Source organism: Oncorhynchus keta, chromosome 12 (genome assembly GCF_023373465.1).
Source record: "Oncorhynchus keta strain PuntledgeMale-10-30-2019 chromosome 12, Oket_V2, whole genome shotgun sequence".
NCBI classification, from domain to species: Eukaryota; Metazoa; Chordata; class Actinopteri; order Salmoniformes; family Salmonidae; genus Oncorhynchus; species Oncorhynchus keta.
This window is the reverse complement of record NC_068432.1, coordinates 26,818,422-26,837,719: the sequence shown is the minus strand read 5'-3', so window position 1 is coordinate 26,837,719 and position 19,298 is coordinate 26,818,422. Positions and strand designations below refer to the sequence as shown.

Here is a 19,298-nt window from a genome sequence, read left to right as displayed (position 1 = left end):
GTCTGGTTTTAGACCCCATCATAGCACTGAGACTGCACTTGTGAAGGTGGTAAATGACCTTTTAATGGCATCAGACCGAGGCTTTGCTTCTGTCCTCGTGCTCCTAGACCGTAGTGCTGCTTTTGATACCATCGATCACCACATTCTTTTGGAGAGATTGAAAACACAAATTGCTCTACACGGACAAGTTCTGGTCTGGTTTAGATCTTATCTGTCGGAAAGATATCAGTTTGTCTCTGTGAATGGTTTGTCCTCTGACAAATCAACTGTACATTTCGGTGTTCCTCAAGGTTCCATTTTAAGACCACTATTGTTTTCACTATATATTTTACCTCTTGGGGATGTCATTCAAAAACATAATGTTAACTTTCACTGCTATGAAGATGACACACAGCTGTACATTTCAATGAAACATGGTGAAGCCCCAAAATTGCCCTCGCTAGAAGCCTGTGTTTCAGACATAAGTAAGTGGATGGCTGCAAACTTTCTACTTTTAAACTCGGACAAAACAGAGATGTTTGTTCTAGGTCCCAAGAAACAAAGAGATCTTCTGTTGAATCTGACAATTAATCTTAATGGTTGTACAGTCGTCTCAAATAAAACTGTGAAGGACATCGGCGTTACTCTGGACCCTGATCTCTCTTTTGACGAACATATCAAGACTGTTTCAAGGACAGCTTTTTTCCATCTACGTTACATTGCAAAAATCAGAAATTTTCTGTCCAAAAATGATGCAGAGAAATGAATCCATGCTTTTGTTACTTCTAGATTAGATTACTGCAATGCTCTACTTTCCGGCTACTTGATAAAGCACTAAATAAATCCTGACTAGAACCAAAAAATGTGATCATATTACTCCAGTGCTAGCCTCCTTACACTGGCTTCCTGTCATGGCAAGGGCTGATTTCAAGGTTTTACTGCTAACCTACAAAGCATTACATGGGCTTGCTCCTACCTATCTCTCTGATTTGGTCCTGTCGTACATACCTTCACGTACGCTACGGTCACAAGACGCAGGCCTCCTAATTGTCCCTAGAATTTCTAAGCAAACAGCTGGAGGCAGGGCTTTCTCTTATAGAGCTCAATTTTTATGGAATGGTCTGCCTACCCATGTGAGAGAAGCAAACTTGGTCTCAACCTTTCAGTCTTTACTGAATACTCATCTCTTCAGTGGGTCATATGATTGAGTGTAGTCTGGCCCAGGAGTGTGAAGGTGAACGGAAAGGCTCTGGAGCAACGAACCGCCCTTGCTGTCTCTGCCTGGCCCGGTTCCCCTCTTTCCACTGGGATTCTCTGCCTCTAACCCTGAGTCAATGGCTTACTGGTGCTCTTTCATGCCGTCCCTAGGAGTGGTGCGTCACTTGAGTGGGTTGAGTCACTTTTGTGATCTTCCTGTCTGGGATGGCGCCCCCCCTTGGGTTGTGCCTTGGCGGAGATCTTTGTGGGCTATACTCGGCCTTGTCTCAGGATGGTAAGTTGATGGTTGAAGATATCCCTCCAGTGGTGTGGGGGCTGTGCTTTGGCAAAATGGGTGGGGTTATATCCTTCCTGCCCGGGGGTATCATCGGATGGGGCCACAGTGTCTCCTGACCCCTCCTGTCTCAGCCTCCAGTATTTATGCTGCAGTAGTTTATGTGTCGCGGGCTAGGGTCAGTTTGTTATATCTGGAGTACTTCTCCTGTCTTATCCGGTGTCCTGTCTGAATCTAAGTATGCTCTCTCTAATTCTCTCTTTCTTTCTCTCTCTCGGAGGACCTGAGCCCTAGGACAATGCCTCAGGACTACCTGGCATGATGACTCCTTGCAGCTTCAACTTGTCTGCCTGTGATTATTATTATTTGACCATGCTGGTCATTTATGAACATTTGAACATCTTGGCTATGTTCTGTTATAATCTCCACCCGGCACAGCCAGAAGAGGACTGGCCACCCCTCATAGCCTGGTTCCTCTCTAGGTTTCTTCCTAGGTTTTGGCCTTTCTATGGAGTTGTTCCTAGCCACGGTGCTTCTACACCTGCATTTCTTGCTGTTTGGGGTTTTAGGCTGGGTTTCTGTACAGCACTTTGAGATATCAGCTGATGTACGAAGGGCTGTATAAATATATTTGATTTGATTTGATTTAATTCCTGGATGATAAAAAAATCAAATCTCCTGTGTATCTCATCCAGAGATTCGGATGCTAATCTGCCCCAGTAACCGCTCACTGATCCCTTCCTCAAGTGGAAGGTTAATCACAGTTGAATGGCTATTTTCAAGTATTTAATGGAGGAATTTAGGTAGCCTAGCATTTAAGAGCGTTGGACCAGTTGGTGAAAATCTGGCAATGTTCCTTTGAGCAAGGCACTTAACCCTAATTGCCCCTGTAAATCGCTCTGGATAAGAGCATCTGCTAAATTACTAAAATGTTATAATGATGAGAAATTCCACATTTAGACATGGAAAACAACCGTGCTAGTTACCTTTATGAAACAATTTGTCATTTTAACACTGATAGCTTCTTGTGGGGTTTTCTTATAATATAATGCTTTCATTAAGTTTGAATTAGTTGATGAGTAAGCACTTTGTTAGAGAAAGATTAATAACATTCTACACAAGAATACCAATTATCTTTGTGATTTCCACCTTTTATTTTTATTGTATTTTTTTATATGAATCTATTATTGTTTTGTATCACATCAGCTATTCAGGATTCTTGTATTGCTTTATTTGGTTTAACAATTATTTTGGTAATGTCCCATGATACAAAATCTAAACCTAACACTTTTGAGTGTTCTGCATGACAGAGCAAGCCAGTGTGTTGGGTGTTAACAAGATTGTAACTAGTGTGTCCTGTAAAACATCAGAGTGCATTTACAAATGGCTCTTAAATGCCTTGTTAATCAGCCCCCTTAAACTTCTCATACTTTCTCCTTTTTTCTGTCTTTTGATGTTTGCCACACTCCCACTAACGTCACGGTTATCCTTATGACTGCCCTGATCGACTTCACCCTCGCCACTTCCACAGTAGAATGTATCATACAAAGCATCATGTCTATTACCAGAGACTTTGTTTTGTGTGTGATTCTTTTCCAGTATTACTCTGTTTACCAGCAGACTTCTTAATTGGCCACAAAAACAGCCGCAGGCTGTCCTGCCCCTTGGGTCAAAGTTGGTGGTTCTTTGAACCACATTTCTGTGAAAAGCTTTGGGGCAGAGGTCAGGGGAGTTCTGGTGGGGGAAGGAATGAAAGGGAGGATATTATGTCTCCATTCATGTGGCATTTGAGGTCAAAGTTCAAAGATGAAAGGTCACTTAAGTTCAGACAGAGGTTACGAGATACTGTTTAAATTGCTGAGGCAGTTTGCTGCCCCTAACCTAAAGTCTGCCCTCTCAGTGGTCAGGAAGAAGATTCTAGATGTATTGTGCACATTTAGTTAGACAATTCATTTGCATACATTTTTATTCACATAAGGATATCAGAGTTACGCCTGTTTCAAGTGTAGTATCTAGTCAGACAGTGCTAGCCATCAACTGAGTGAATACAAGGTTGATATGAGTGCCAGTTTGGACTGAACTTTAATCTATGAGGCCTCCATTAACCTCAGTTACACTGTAAAATGCAAACTAAAGGTAAGACTTGTCGTGAACAATGACCTTGTAAAGTGCTATACAATTTACCTCAGCGACAAGTTGAGTGTCAGTTCTGTATATAAAACTGACATTTAATTTAATAGCTGTATAACCATTATGGTGAGGTTACATTTGGTTACCAGGCATAGTATCCATTGGTTACCTAAATGCTGAAGCTTTGTCTGTGTGTGTGTGTGTGTGTGTGTGTGTGTGTGTGTGTGTGTGTGTGTGTGTGTGTGTGTGTGTGTGTGTGTGTGTGTGTGTGTGTGTGTGTGTGTGTGTGTGTGTGTGTGTGTGTGTGTGTGTGTGTGTGTGTGTGTGTGTGTGTGTTTGCACATGTACATGCACATGTGTGCGTGCTTGTGTGTATGTATGTATGTATGTATGGTAGTACCGGTAGTGTATGTGTGCGTCCTGTTTAAAAAAAGCCAATAACATGGAATGATAAAGATAATAAAAGATCAGTGAGGAGGGAGACAACTGCACTGCCCATCACACCTGCCCACCCTCAACACCCCCCGTCTGAAAATAAAAATAAAATATTTTCCCTGGAAGAAGGGCTGTGCATAATAGAAGTAGGTTATGTTGTTGTGTTTTTATTCATGACAGAACACGGAGATGTTCCCCAGGTTCTCTGAGACATTTTGTTCAAGGCTAGATGAGATAGAAGACTGTCTGTGGGCCATCACAGTAGATACCACAGAGATTGTCACGACATGCCACAGAAAAAAGGAACTAAGGCCAAGTAATAGTATAAATTCACAAAGTACCATAATAAATCGCCTGTGCAAATTATTTTATTTTTTGATTGGAATATTTCCATTCAATTTCACTTGATGTCATCCTATAATGTGGTTCTTTGTAGCTCAGTTGGCAGAGCATGGTGCTCGTAATGTAGGGTAGTGGGTTTGATTCCTGTGACCCCCCATACATAAAATGAATGCACACATGACTGTAAGTCGCTTTGGATAAAAGGGCCTGCTAAATTGCATATACAGTACATTTGGAAAGTATTCAGACACCTGAATACATTTTGTTACATTACAGCGGTCTAAGGCACTGCATCTCAGAGCTAGAGACGTCACTACAGACACCTTGGTTCAAATCCAGGCTGTCACATGATTGAGAGTCCCATAGGGTGGAGCACAATTGGCCCAGCGTCGTCTGGGTTTGGCCGGTGTAGGCCGTCATTGTAAATAAGAATTTGTTCTTAACTGATTTGCCTAGTTAAATGAAAGTTTAAAAAATCATCATAAAATGGCTCAAATAATTTCATCAATCTACACATCAATCTACACACAATACCCCATAATGGCAAAGCGAAAAAACATATTTGTAGAATATTTTGCTAACTAATTAAAATTTAAAAACAGAAATACCTTATTTACATAACTATTCAGACCCTTTGCTTTGAGACTCGAAATGGATCATCCTTGAGATGTTTCTACAACTTGATTGTAGTCCATCTGTGGTAAATTCAATTGATTGGACATCATTTGGAAAAGGCACACACCTGTCCATATCAGGTCCCAGAGCTAGTGCATGTCAGAGAAAAAACCAAGCCACGAGGACTTGTCTTGTCTCGGAATTGTGTTCCGAGACAAGATTGTGTCGAGGCACTGATTTGGGGAAGGGTACCAAAAAATGTCTGCAGCATTAAAGATCCCCAAGAACACAGTGGCCACCATTATTCTTAAATGGAAGAAGTTTGGAAGCCTTTATGGTAGAGTGGCCAGACGGAAGCCACTCCTCAGTAAAAAGCACATGACAGCCCACTTGGAGTTTGCCAAAAGGCACCTAAAGGACTCTCAGACCATGAGAAACAAGATTTTCTGGTCTGATGAAACCAAGATTGAACTCTTCGGCCTGAATGCAAAGTATCACGTCTGGAGAAAACCTAGCAACATCCCGAAGGTGAAGCATGGTGGTGGTGTGGGGATGATTTTCAGCAGCAGGGACTGGGAGACGAGCCAGGATCGAGGGAAAGATGAACGGAAAAACGTACAAAGAGATCCTTGATGAAAACCTGCTCCAGAGTGCTCGACCTTAAGCACACAGCCAAGACAACGCAGGAGTGGCTTTAGGAGAAGTCTCTGAATGTTCTTGAGTGGCCGAGCCAGAGCCCGGACTTAAACCCGATCGAACACCTCTGGAGACACCTGAAAATAGCTGTGCAGCGACACTCCCCAACCATCCTGACAGAGCTTGAGATAATCTGCAGAGAAGAATGGGAGAAACTCCCCAAATACAGGTGTGTGAAGCTTGTAGCGTCATACCCAAGAAAACCTGTTTTTGCATTGTCATTGTGGAGTATTGAGTGTAGATTGATGAGGGGAAAAAACTATTTAATCATTTTTAGAATAAGGCTGGAAAGTAACAAACTGTGGAAAAAGTCAAGGTGTCTGAATACTTTCCGAATGCACTGTATATCCTTTCTGTCCTTCAGGGTTTGTAAGTAAACCCAGTTTATAGAAAGTTAATTAATTGATATTATTTGAAATTAGCCATGTGTATACTAGGGCTCCCGAGTGGCTCAGCATCTCAGCGTCAGTACAGACCCTGGTTCAATTCCAGGCTGTATCACAATCTGCCGTGATTGGGAGTCCCATAGGGCGGGCAGCGTTGCCCCAGCGTTGTCCAGGTTCGGGTTGGCCGTCATTGTAATTAATTTGTTAACAACTGACTAGCCTAGTTAAATAAAGTTTAAATACAAAAGTATGAACTAATATAAAAAATATTATAATTATGCAACATTTGAGTTGTATTGTATTTATAAGTAGTTTATAATGAAGTCTAATGATACAGTACATTCGGAGAGGAGCAGGAATAGGTTGCTAAAGCCACTGCTCCTTTAAGGGTGGTGTCAGCGGCAGAGAGTAGGAGTGTCGCCTCTGCTGAGTTCTCGGGAGCAAGGGGATTCCGAGAATAAACAATTCGTCAGACTCGACTACAGGTCGCAGAGCCTGATTACTTCGATCCAAATCGTTTTGAAACAAATCTACCGTTTGATATTCATTTTTCATCATTAATGCGCGTTAGAGAAATGCGACCTTTTAACTGAGACTATCGGATGGATTTCCTCCTGTCGAATAATGATGCGGCTTTTCGGTTGAGTGGGGTCCACTGCCAGCCAGCGGTGTAGACAAACCCAAGCAGGTAGGCTACGTGCCGAGCTAAATGTACAGAATAGGCTGTGAAATTATTATGAGTCTGTAAAATCCGCAAGCACACAAACGGGGTGTGTGTCATGGATTTAACATGTTTACACGATGTTTTCATGGATTGAATGATGTTTATCTCCCGAGCCCGAGTCTATGGGCGCATACTGGTTATAGCGGTGTGGACGCTGCGTAAAGAAATCGGAATAAATCAGCCAGTGCTGTGGTGGTAGTGTCGTTTCCATTTTGTTAAATGGCATCAACGATACATTACAGCCAGTTTGAGTTGATTTCCTTCTCAACCCCCCCTACCCCTCCAAAAAAAAACGAATCACCGCACGTAGACATTTTATATTTAATATTTGCCATAGCAAGAGCCAATGTTTTTGTCGCCAACATCTAATGCCACAAACATGAATCATTTAGCTTGCTCGTGCTGGCTACTTTGTTATTCCGTATTTTTGTCACATTCTTGCATTGTCGTTAGAGTGTGAAATTGTTGTTACAGTGTTTGTTGTTACGGTGTTACAATTGTTGCACTGTCCTCGCTGTAGTCTAGTTTACGTATAACATTTATACTAAATGATAGGCCACAGATATCTGTTCAGTTTAACCTGCATTAAAATGCTGCATAGGACTAGTAGCCTACTAAGTAACCAGGTGTATAGCCATTACCTACTGATACAGATAATGAAAAGTATTTCTATGAACATTAGTAAATAGGCCCAGTAGGCTATTGATATTATGACTGTATGACTGTCAGCATCAGCCTGGCTCTTTCGTAATGTGCTCCATTGTATCCAAATTAGTCATAATTTCAGAGTTTTGTGTGGTGGAGTCTAGCATTTTAAATGCATTATAATGCTTCATATTTAAACTGGATTCACTCTTGCTGATGATTCTCAATGAATATGTTGTGCTTCCTTATTCCTTGTCGAAAGTGACACAAATGTTTCATAAACCAGACTGTACATTAGCCTTGTGGATTTCTACACAGCATGTACTGGTGTCATTGTATTACTACTGCTTCATTCTTTTATTATTATTGATGGAGTTGTTATCTACATGTTAGATCATCTTTATTTTGCTATGGTTTAATTCACAATCTAAGTAGTAGGCTAATGACAATTGACAGGTAGACTGGATTTGAACTATTCCAGGGTTTGGAACAGTGACTGGTTTGGAGTAATCATCACAAGATGTCATCTTGTTTCTTTTGACCATGGGATCAGTGGAGAGACAAAAGGTCAGGGGCTGAAGGTTGGCCGGGGGGAGTCACAGGGGAGCGAGAGGGCAGGAACACACTGTTAGTTCAGGTGTGCTTAGCCTTAGCCACCCTGGCTAAACTTCCCTCCAACAACAAAGCTGTTTACTTATCATGATTTGGAACACATCAGCACATTCATATGTGTACATTTACAGCAAACTTGGGTGGATTAGTCAAACATAGGCCTGAGCTTTGTTGAAGTGAACTTGTCTGAATTTTAAAAAGTTTAAATACTCTGTCTGTCTGGGGTTCTGGCTTTTAGTCCTCCTTTTGTGAAGTGTTTAAGCTGCTTAATTATTTGACCTGATCTTGTACAGGATGTTCAAGGGTAACTGCGTATAGTGCTCTGTACTGTACTCATAGATAACTAAAACCTCCACATTTAACATAGCCTTTCTCTTGAATCATCTGTCTTCAATAATGTGGTGCACATGTCAGCCATCTTCCTCCTTTACTGAGCTAGTGTACTGTACTTTACACAACTTGTTTTGTTGTTGTCTAAGGAGCCACTGATGATGATTGATGTGCAGTATCCCACCACAGAATCAGAAGATATGTAAATGACAAATATGCAAATTATGTTAGGTCTGCTGAACGGTCACAATACTGGACTCTGGACCCTGGTCTGACAGAACAAGGGTCTGTCTTCTCAGGACAATACATTCATCTACCTGTATATACCCTGTATATTAATGGTCAAAGAAATATGCAATTGTAGAGGAAGGTGTTTATAGGCCTATACTGTTAGAGTGTGTGTGCATATGCGTGTGTGCATACATCCATTCCTATGTGTGTGCTTGTGTTGTGTGCTGAGCCACTGAAACGAGCTAGCTGTGTTTGGATTACACTCAGTCTCATGTCTCAGGACAGTGTAAGGTCATTTGTCAACTATCTGCATACTGTAAACTACTGGGTATGACAGGTGTCATAGTGTGTCCATGATAGGTCTGTGTAGGCCTTATGAACGTGTGGTCGGAGTCAAGTATTTACTATCAGGCCTTTAGGTTGTTGTAGATTAAATCATAATGCTGATTGTGTTGCAATGACTAACCTCTTAACTGTACAATACTATAGTGTGGTCATTCAGTGGCTACTCATTAGACATGTTGCTTGGGTAAAATACACTCTGATCTCTAACAGTAGGCTTAGATGGTGAATTAGTGGAGTTGAAATACATTGTCATGTCGATCATGCTTTCACACCATCACTCCAACTCTCCTAGGCTGTCTTTTCCAATCTGGGAGAGGGCAGTAGGGAGGAAGAGAACCAAAGTCAATGGGACTCATTTTGATGACACGGCAGGAGCAGCTAAATGCGTCTTTATTGCTGTGGCTCCTGAAGGCAGGCAGGCAGGGTGGAGTGATGAAATGGAGGGATGAAAGATGGAAGGAGGCTGGAGCAGGCAGGAGGCAGCCCCACTCCCCCACCTCACTCCCCCCATCCCCCCGCACCCTGGCCTTGTAGCACTGACAGGGCCTCTCAATTATCCACACACATTGATTGTTACTGATTGCGATTGCAGTACATTATTTATCACTCCCAAAGTGATCCACAGAGAGAGGGAGAGATGCAGGTCAGATAAATGAAGCATGTCACCCACACGAAAACGTTGCACCCCATTTCAGAAACAACAGCTGTGGAACCTAACTGTGCCGATCAATAAAGCAGGGACAACGAGAGAGCAGAACAGTGCTACTATTAAACACATACTTTTGCCTTACTACTGCTGAACTGTGGATATAAAGCCCAAACCTACAGGGTGATGTGAGAAGACCTAACTGTCTCCTTGGGTTGGTTAGTGTGGTCACAACAGAGGAGTAGGGCAGAGTTGACTTTCTCTCCCTGCTCCTGAAGTAGAGATGGTGGCCTCAGGCTGTGGAGGTACAGCAGAAAGCTTATCCTATGTGTGTGGCTGCTGCAGCAGGGAGAAGGTCTCTTCACTTCTTACTTTATCACAAACAGGCACATTTTACTGGCCAGGTAGAGTGTGGGTGCACTGCAAATTAAACAGGATCAGACACTCACGAATACAATAGTATACACTAGTTGTAACTAGTTGTTCTGGAGCAAATTAGGGTTAAGTGCTTTGCTCAAGAGCACATCAACAGATTTTTCAACTTGTCAGCTCAGGTATTCAAACCAGCGACCTTTCAGTTATTGGTCCAGCACTCTAACCGCTAGGCTACCTGCTGCAACACAGAAGAGCACAGCTAGGAGGTTAAAGGTTAGCACAACAAGTCACAAAGTCCGATTAGGATGTCAGAAACACCACAGGATTCTTGCGGCCTTAGGGGAGTGTTACTCAACTGTCTTATTTTAACCAGGTTATGTGCAGGGACTGAGAGCAGAGCAGATTTCAGAGCTTGGGGAGAGAGAAGCTGTCCAGGCTAAGTGAAAATGCCACTCATTGCTGACGAGTCCCTGGCCTTGTGAAGGTTAGTGGCTTGTCTTTGTAAGCTGAGGGATTGATGCATGAGTCTGTCTGGCGAAGAATTCAAAGTCCAAGGCCATCGCAGGCAGGCAGGCGCAGTCCCAGCACAGCGCTCCCTCCCAGCCAGCCTATCACAGGGGCCCTGTCCTTCCCAACTTCTTAGCAGCCTGTCCTTTTGGGACCTTGAAGCAGCCCAGGCAAGGACACAGCGTCTGGTGCAGTAAGCCTGTGCAGGGGGAGGCTTTACGTAACGCTGCCTGCCCGGCTTGCCTCTGCTTTAAACATGGGCATATGTGACTTCCTGACAACACGTAAAGTAGCGCAGAGCAGCACACGTCCCCCCGGCCCCCAGCCTAGCCCCCTGGATAAGGAGGGGGCAGAGAGATCCCGGTAACTTTATATCTTTCTCTTTTAAAAGCTTTCGTTTGAAATTAAATTTCCCAAGTAATTAACTAAAGAGGAGTTTTCAGAGTTGATTAATGAATGATTGATATATTGCACAGGAAGACAGGAGAGGAAAGGAGGGGGTGGAGGGGTGCATATACTATATGTGCTGTGGGATTGTGTCTGATTTATTTCCCTCAAGAAGGGCTGCGTTCGGGAAAATTGAAATGGTGTAAAACGTTATCCCTTGAGTAGTTAGCTGTAATACTCCAAGACCAAGAAAGAGCACCGACCAGAGAGTTCACAGTGTGGCGGTCAATATATGTCAACCCACGCTCACACATACACAGACACGCACACCTTGTTGTCTGACACTATAGGCAGACGGAAATCTGAGTCATAAGACTTTGCAAGTGAGATGAAAGAACAGGGCTAGGGTCAAGTTCAAAGGGAGTCGGATAATGATGACATCACAGTGACTGTGTGTCTGTTTGTGGTAGTAAGAGTTGCTAGCTGGGATTTCCCCAGTCAGTCAGTCGGTGCTTCTTTCACACACATCCTTTATCGTTTTAGTGCTGTAGAAACAACCTGATCCCGTTTGTGTACTGTACTCCCCAACACCTCCACACCACCAACTGTAATTGTATAACATTTGTGAGCTCTTTTAGGCTTTTAGTGATGAGGCAAGCTGTTGCTGGGCAACAGGGGACCTTGTGCAGGTGGCTGTGCTGTGGGGAGTTTGAGGAGATCTACAGTATAGCCTACTGCACAGACATGCTACTGAGAGATAAATGGACTATGACATAAAACCAACGAGAATTTCAGCTTCTAGGTAAAACAAAAGAATCCTAAATGGTTTATTCACCTACTGACTACATACCAGTAAATGCGTTATTACATTTTGGAGTGATACTTTATACATGACAAATGTAACATGAAGCCCCTTGCTTTTCAGACAAGAGTTCATATGACGTTACAATATCTTGCCTGAACATGCATAGCCTCTCACACATCGATTAATAGTATTTTTCAAGACAAATAACATTTTATTGGTCGCATACACATACACTGAGTATACCAAACATTAGGAACACCTTCCTAATATTGAGTTGCATCCCCTTTTGCTCTCAGAACAGCCTCAATTCGTCAGGGCATGGACTCTACAAGGTGTTCGAAAGCATTCAACGGGGATGCTGGCCCATGTTGACTCCAATGCTTCCTGCAGTTGTGTCAAGTTGGCTGGATGTCCTTTGGGATACTGTTGAACATGAAAAACACTGCAGCGTTGCAGTTCTTCACACAAACTGGTGCGCCTGGCACCTACTACCAGTGGTGTAAAGTACTTAAGTAAAAATACTTTAAAGCACTACTTAAGTATTTTTGGGGGGGTATCTGTACTTTACTTTACTATTTATATTTTTGCCAACTTTTACTTTTGCTTCTCTATATTCCTAAAGAAAATAACATACTTTTTACTCCATACATTTTCCCTGATACCCAAAAGTACTCATTACATTTTGATTGGAAAATGGTCCAATTCACACACTTATCAAGAGAACATCCCTGGTCATCCCTACTGCCTCTGATCTTGCGGACTCACTAAATACAAATGCTTTGTTTGTAAATTATATCTGAGTGTTGGAGTGTGCCCCTGGCTATCCGGCAATAAAAAAGAAAAAAAGAAAATGGTGCTGTCTGGTTTGCTTAATATAAGGAATTTGAAATGGTTTATACTTTTCCTTTTGATATTTGAGAAATTCCATTTACTATTGATACTTAAGTATATATTTACTGGATGACTTTCACTTTACTTGAGCCATTTTCCATTAAGATATATTTACTTTTACTCAAGTATGACAATTATGTACTTTTCCCACCACTGCCTACTACCATACCCCGTTCAAAGGCACTTAATTAAATATTTTATCTTGCCCATTCACTCTCTGAAAGGCAGCCTTACACAATCCATGTCCCAATTGTCTCAAGGCTTTAAGTTATCTCCTCCCCTTCATCTACACTGATTGAAGTGGATTTAATAAGTGACATCAACAAGGAATCATAACTTTCACCTGGATTCACCTGGTAGGTACATTCATTAGTAGAGTAGTGATACTAATGCAGTCGTTGTGTGCATCCCAATCAAGGTCTGCTTTTCTGCCTGCCCTGTGCAGCGTGAGAGAGAGAGGCCATTTGAGAGAGGAGGGAAGGCAAGCGCTATGACCTATTACTTAGTGAGAATGGACTGGTGACCAGAAGATTGCTGGCTTATACTCTGACGTTCTCCTTAACCTGGATTTGGCCAGTAAATATCTAGCAGCCCCCCCCCCTCTTCTGAAAAGTAAAATTTTTCAGAAGAAGGAGATGTAATCATGTGACACACTTCACCCAACATTAACATGACTAAGAGGGTGCGTGGGGTGACTGACTGACTGACTGTAGCATGCAAGCAGAGCATGCAGCTGTGGGTGTTGTCCTCCTGTTTGCCAATCAAACCAGTCAACGATTGAACATGGTGGAGGTCAACTTGTTAGAGCCAGGCATCCTCTAGTCTCTACCCCTCGGGTGACTCCTGTCATGATCTGAGCTGGAGCAAGCAAAATGAAGCCCCACTAGTCCCGCCTGAGCCCTGGGCCCTGCATGCTTTATTGTAATGGCAGCCAATGGCAGGTCAGGCAGGTTTAGTCAACATCTCGATCACTGATCCCAGGGCATGTCAGTTTGAAGGTCAGTCTGTGACTAAAGTGATTCATGTCCTTGCAGGATTCATGTTATTACAGTTGTCTTGAGTCAGTCCTCTCGGCTACTGCAGCTGTCCCACTCTTTAAACTGTACCTGCTCCTGCCATACTTCCGCTTTCTTAGATGCTGACTGCTTTTCAGAGTATTTTTACTCAGTCATTATAGTATTTTTGCCCTTCTGATGTATTTGCCATATGTGCTGCCTAGTGAATGGAGCAACCTGATCTCTGTGTTAACACCACATTAACACGTCCCAATGAAACTCTAAGATTTCCATGAAGTGTGTAATGATACATTAGGCAGCAATCTCTCACTCACTCAGTATTTCTCCTCTCTCTCTTTCTCTCTCTCTCCGCCTCCCTCTTTCCCCTCTACCCCTTTCTCTATCTCCACAAATGTAGTTAGTTTGAGGTTATAGGACTTTGGCTCAAGGGTTAATTAGATGTTAAGTTCTTTTTATGGAATAAAGTAGGCTTTATGAGCTCAACGCATATACAAAGTGGACGGAAAATCTGTATTTTCTAAGGTAATACATGAGTGATAACAGAACTGGGTAACGTAAAAGGGGTATTTTCAGTATGTAACCTAGGTGTTTTTCATACAGACAGACAGTCAGACAGACATTTTAATAGAAGGTTTAACATGTAGGGTTAGTAGCCCATGAGTAACCCTCAGCTTGTATACCTTGTTAGCATGTCAAGATATAGCAGTAGCGCTGCACAAACACACAGCAGCTTGTGCAACTGTATTTACAGTGGGGCAAAAGAGTATTTAGTCAGCCACCAATTGTGCAAGTTCTCCCACTTAAAAAGATGAGAGAGGCCTGTAAGTTTCATCATAGGTACACTTCAACTATGACAGACAAAATGAGAAGAAAAAAAAAACAGAAAATCACATTAGTATTTTTAATGTATTTATTTGCAAATTATGGTGGAAAATAAGTATTTGGTCAATAACAAAAGTTTATCTCAATACTTTGTTATATACCCTTTGTTGGCAATGACAGAGGTCAAACGTTTTATTTAAGTCTTTTTCTGTAAGGTTTTCATACACTGTTGCTGGTATTTTGGCCCATTCCTCCATGCAGATCTCCTCTAGAGCAGTGATGTTTTGGGGCTGTTGCTGGGCAACACGGACTTTCAACTCCCTCCAAAGATTTGCTATGGGGTTGAGATCTGGAGACTGGCTAGGCCACTCCAGGACCTTGAAATGCTTCTTACGAAGCCACTCCTTCGTTGCCCGGGCTGTGTGTTTGGGATCATTGTCATGCTGAAAGACCCAGCCACGTTTCATCTTCAATGCCCTTGCTGATGGAAGGAGGTTTTCACTCAAAATCTCACGATACATGGCCCCATTCATTCTTTCCTTTACACGGATCAATCATCCTGGTCCCTTTGCAGAAAAACAGCCCCAAAGCATGATGTTTCCACCCCCATGCTTCACAGTAGGTATGGTGTTCTTTGGATGCAACTCGGCATTCTTTGTCCTCCAAACACGACAAGCTGAGTTGTTACCAAAAAGTTATATTTTGGTTTCATCTGACCATATGACATTCTCCCAATCTTCTTCTGGATCATCCAAATGCTCTCTAGCAAACTTCAGACGGGACTGGACATGTACTGGCTTAAGCAGGGGGACACATCTGGCACTGCAGGATTTGAGTCCCTGGCGGCGTAGTGTGTTTTTGATGGTAGGCTTTGTTACTTTGGTCCCAGCTCTCTGCAGGTCATTCACTAGGTCCCCCCGCGTGGTTCTGGGATTTTTGCTCACCGTTCTTGTGATCATTTTGACCCCACGGGGTGAGATCTTCCATTTCCTAATAATTGCTCCAACAGTTGATTTCTTCAAACCAAGCTGCTTACCTATTGCAGATTCAGTCTTGCCAGCCTGGTGCAGGTCTACAATTTTGTTTCTGGTGTCCTTTGACAGCTCTTTGGTCTTGGCCATAGTGGAGTTTGGAGGGTGACTGTTTGAGGTTGTGGACAGTTGTCTTTTATACTGATAACAAGTTCAAACAGGTGCCATTAATACAGGTAACGAGTGGTGGACAGAGGAGCCTCTTAAAGAAGAAGTTACAGGTCTGTGAGCCAGAAATCTTGCTTGTTTGTAGGTGACCAAATACTTATTTTCCACCATAATCTGCAAATACATTCATAAAAAAATCCTACAATGTGATTTTCTGGATTGTTTTCCCTTATTTTGTCTGTCATAGTTGAAGTGTACCTATGATGAAAATTACAGGCCTCTCATCTTTTTAAGTGGGAGAACTTGCACAATTGGTGGCTGACTAAATACTTTTTTGCTCCACCGTACATGTCAGGGAATGGGGCTAGCATTTGAGTAGCTAACGCACATCTCAAGTATATTTAAATCAGGGACGTGCTCAGACGAAAATATTCGTCAAGTGCCAAATAAAGCGGCTTAGACTTTAATGGATGAAATAGTTAACCAATAGCTACGCGTGCTATCTGCAATGACCCTTTTTGCAGTAACTCTTTTGACTCATCACATATGCTGCTGTTATTGTTTATTATCTATCCTGTTGCTTAGTCACTTTATCACTTTACCTGTATGTCCATATCTACCTCAATTACCTGGTAAGCCTGCTCATCGTCTCAGTACTGGTGCAGTGTGTACATAGCCAAGTTAGTGTTACTCATTCCTTGTGTTATTATCATTTTTTTCTTCTATTATTTCTGTTTTTTTGTCACTCTGCATTGTTCAACACTTCTGTTTTTCGTCCTCTCCTTCTAATAAGGGACTAATTCAGACCTGGGACACCAGGTGATTGCAATTAACTTCCAGGCAGAAACAAAAACCAGGACCGACATAGAACAGCTCTGGTATAGACGAACCATGTTACACAAGCTGTACATTAGCATCAGTAACGGATCAAATGAAATTACATTTTATTTATCACATGCTTGGTTAAACAACAGGTGTATACTAACTTACTTAAGTAAAACAGAAGTGTTGAACAGTCCTGGTCTACACACACACACACACTTGTGTCTTTATGTGGTTTAGCAAAGCCAGGCCTCTCTCTCTCTTTCTCTCTCTCCCTCCCTCTCTATCTCTTTGTGTAAGCCTCCTGCCGTTCCATTCAGCAGCATTGACCTTGGTGATTATGAGATCAGGCCTGACCTACACCCCAAAAACAGGTTTAGACTGTTCCACTTACTAACTTTTTCTAGGGAATGTCAACCATCAGAGGCCACATCAACCTATCTGACACACAATCACCCACAAGAGAATAAGGCCATGTTCCTCTGTTCTCACCTGCTGACATTGCTCATTCACATCAGTTGTGGGTGTCTTGTGTTTTTGTCCAGTGTTTTGAGCTAGGATAGGCCAAGCGTAGGGGAAAGTGAAGCAGTAGCAGGGTTCATGATGATGACTGTGTCTCTGAGGCTACATCAGGTCTGTGTATTAGCAGCAGCAGCACAGTAGGTCACCATTAACACGCAGAGGCTTAGCACTCTGCAGCTGAAAGTTTAGCGCTGGGTCAACCTGCTCTCTTTGCTTTTAACGTAGAATATCAGGCAACGGCTAATGCTATTCAGTTCACATGCAACCACATAGCAAATGCGCTGCTGCTTCCACCGGTGTTACTCGGGTGCTTGTCCACACTGGGATGAGACATGGGCTGAACTAGGGATTCTAACATTTACCCACCACTGGGTAAAATCAATATGTTTGACGAGTTATCGCTGAGTGCTTTGTGAAAACGAATGATCACGTTAGCAGATAATTGTGTTGTCGCTTGGTACTCTAATTGCCTTTATAGCAACATGCATGTGTCTCTGGCTGACATTCGTTCTGCCTCACATTATACCAGTCCTGGATTCTCCTAACCGTTATCAATTCAAACAGTGTCAGTTTTGTATTTTAGACCATTGACGTGCCTTGAACATTGTTGTTGTTTTTAAATATGTTTTATTGCGTTACAGACGTTAAGTAACATGCAATCCCTCATACACTGGTGCCTGTTGGGTAGTGTCCCAATTGGCACCCTATTCCCAATTTAGTGCACTGCGTTTTGTTTTCAAAAGCCGTGTGGCTCAGTTGGTAGGGCAGGGTGCTTGCATTGCCGGGGTTGTGGGTTTGATTCCCATGGGATCTAGTACCCAAAAAAATTATGACAAGAAAAAATGTCAAATGTAGATCATTTGAGTTGTTGTCATGTTATCTGCTGCTGTTGTCACTACAGCTAACTGAAAACCATGGCTAATTCAGGGGAGAACTCATTCATGACTGAATGCTGGTTAATGAAGAATTGTGTAATGGTGGTGATACCATGAGCTACAGTGTCAGGTATTACATTGAGGGGCTAGAAATACTACTAATTATTCTTGTCCGATGGCATGTCATACCTACCTGTACGGGCGTTAATAATAAATTAGTAAAAAAGCACTGTTTTAAATAAGGCAAATGATCCCATTTAACATTCTGAGTAACAGATGAGCAAATGTTCACCTCCGAGCTGAGTAGGGGTGGGATGGGTGTGTGTGTGTGCATGCATACGTTCATGCATGCATGTGAATGCAGTAGACTGGCTGGTGTTTGTGCCCTGGGAGCAGTAGGTAGTTGTTTAATGAAGGCGTGGGAGGATTGCTCTTCCTACTGTACATACAGGCCAGGCCAAGCTGATAAGGGTCAACTCTGCTTCAAAGGCCACAGGAGCGAGGTCTCACAAACACTAGCGCTCATGAGGGTAGTCTCTTGTCTCTTTCTTTCTTTGTCTCTCTTTCTACCCCCCTCTCCTTGTCTCCCTCCCCCACCCCTTTGCGCTCTCTCTCTCTCTCTGTCTCCCTTGATCATACTCTGCAGAACTCCTAGCACAGTCTCAGGGAGAAAAAGAAAGAAAGAAAAGTGGGTCAGGGCGACCTATTTTTTCCCACAGTTCACGGAGGCAGAGAGTGGCAGAGTTATCATCAGTTAGACTGTAGAGGAGGGAGGAGAGCCGAGCAGAGCCTGATAGGGATGCAGGGCCCTGGCTGTCACGAGACACAGGCAGAGGCAGCCACTCAGAACTGGGTCAGCAGCAGAGGCTATGTCTTGTAAACGGCTTGTCATACAGGGTAGAAAAGCTGCAAATGAACCATAGATTATACGCCCCAAGCTGAGCGCTGAGGTCTCTCCTCACCATTCCTCAGCCCTACATCACACAGAGACACACACCACACACACACATATACACTACACACCCTACAGAGAAACACATACACACGGAGGGCCTACAGTAGTGTATGAGTCTGTGAAGTACTGCCACCTCCTATAAGCTCCTCTGTTCTCCCCTTCATCTCTAGTAATAGCATTTGATTACTGCAGTCAAAACTGACAAGCTCAAAGCCAAGCCAGTCAAGCCACACACACTCAGAAGAAATGAAGCTCTTTGCATTCTCTTCTTCTGACCTCAGCTTGTTATTTGTCTAAAAATATCCCAGATTTCTCCCAGAATCCTTCCCTCCTCATCACATTCAGGTAAAGGTATTTACAGTGCAGTTGTCTGTGTTCAGTGGTAGCTAGCTCCTGGTGGATGGGTGATGGGACAATACTGATGCCTACTCCCCCTGAAACGGTAACTATGCATATCGTTTGTATTTCCAAACAACTGTCATCTGATTCTGGATTCCCCTGTTATGTAATAACTGATAGGTCAAGCAGTACACTCTTAAAAATAAAGGTGCTATCTAGAAGGGTTATTCGGCTA

The 19,298-nt window shown here is 42.8% G+C and overlaps 1 protein-coding gene across 2 annotated transcripts in view; it reads left to right on the top strand.

Moving 5' to 3' along the window:
* The first annotated feature begins 6,468 nt into the window (after positions 1–6,468).
* Positions 6,469–19,298, top strand: part of LOC118391185 (nuclear receptor-interacting protein 1-like) — a 59,614-nt gene continuing 46,784 nt past the window's right edge. For both annotated transcript variants that reach the window (XM_035782302.2, XM_035782303.2), the window contains exon 1: positions 6,469–6,763. The gene's annotated coding sequence lies outside the window, so the exon portion shown is untranslated. The remainder of the gene's footprint in view (positions 6,764–19,298) is intronic.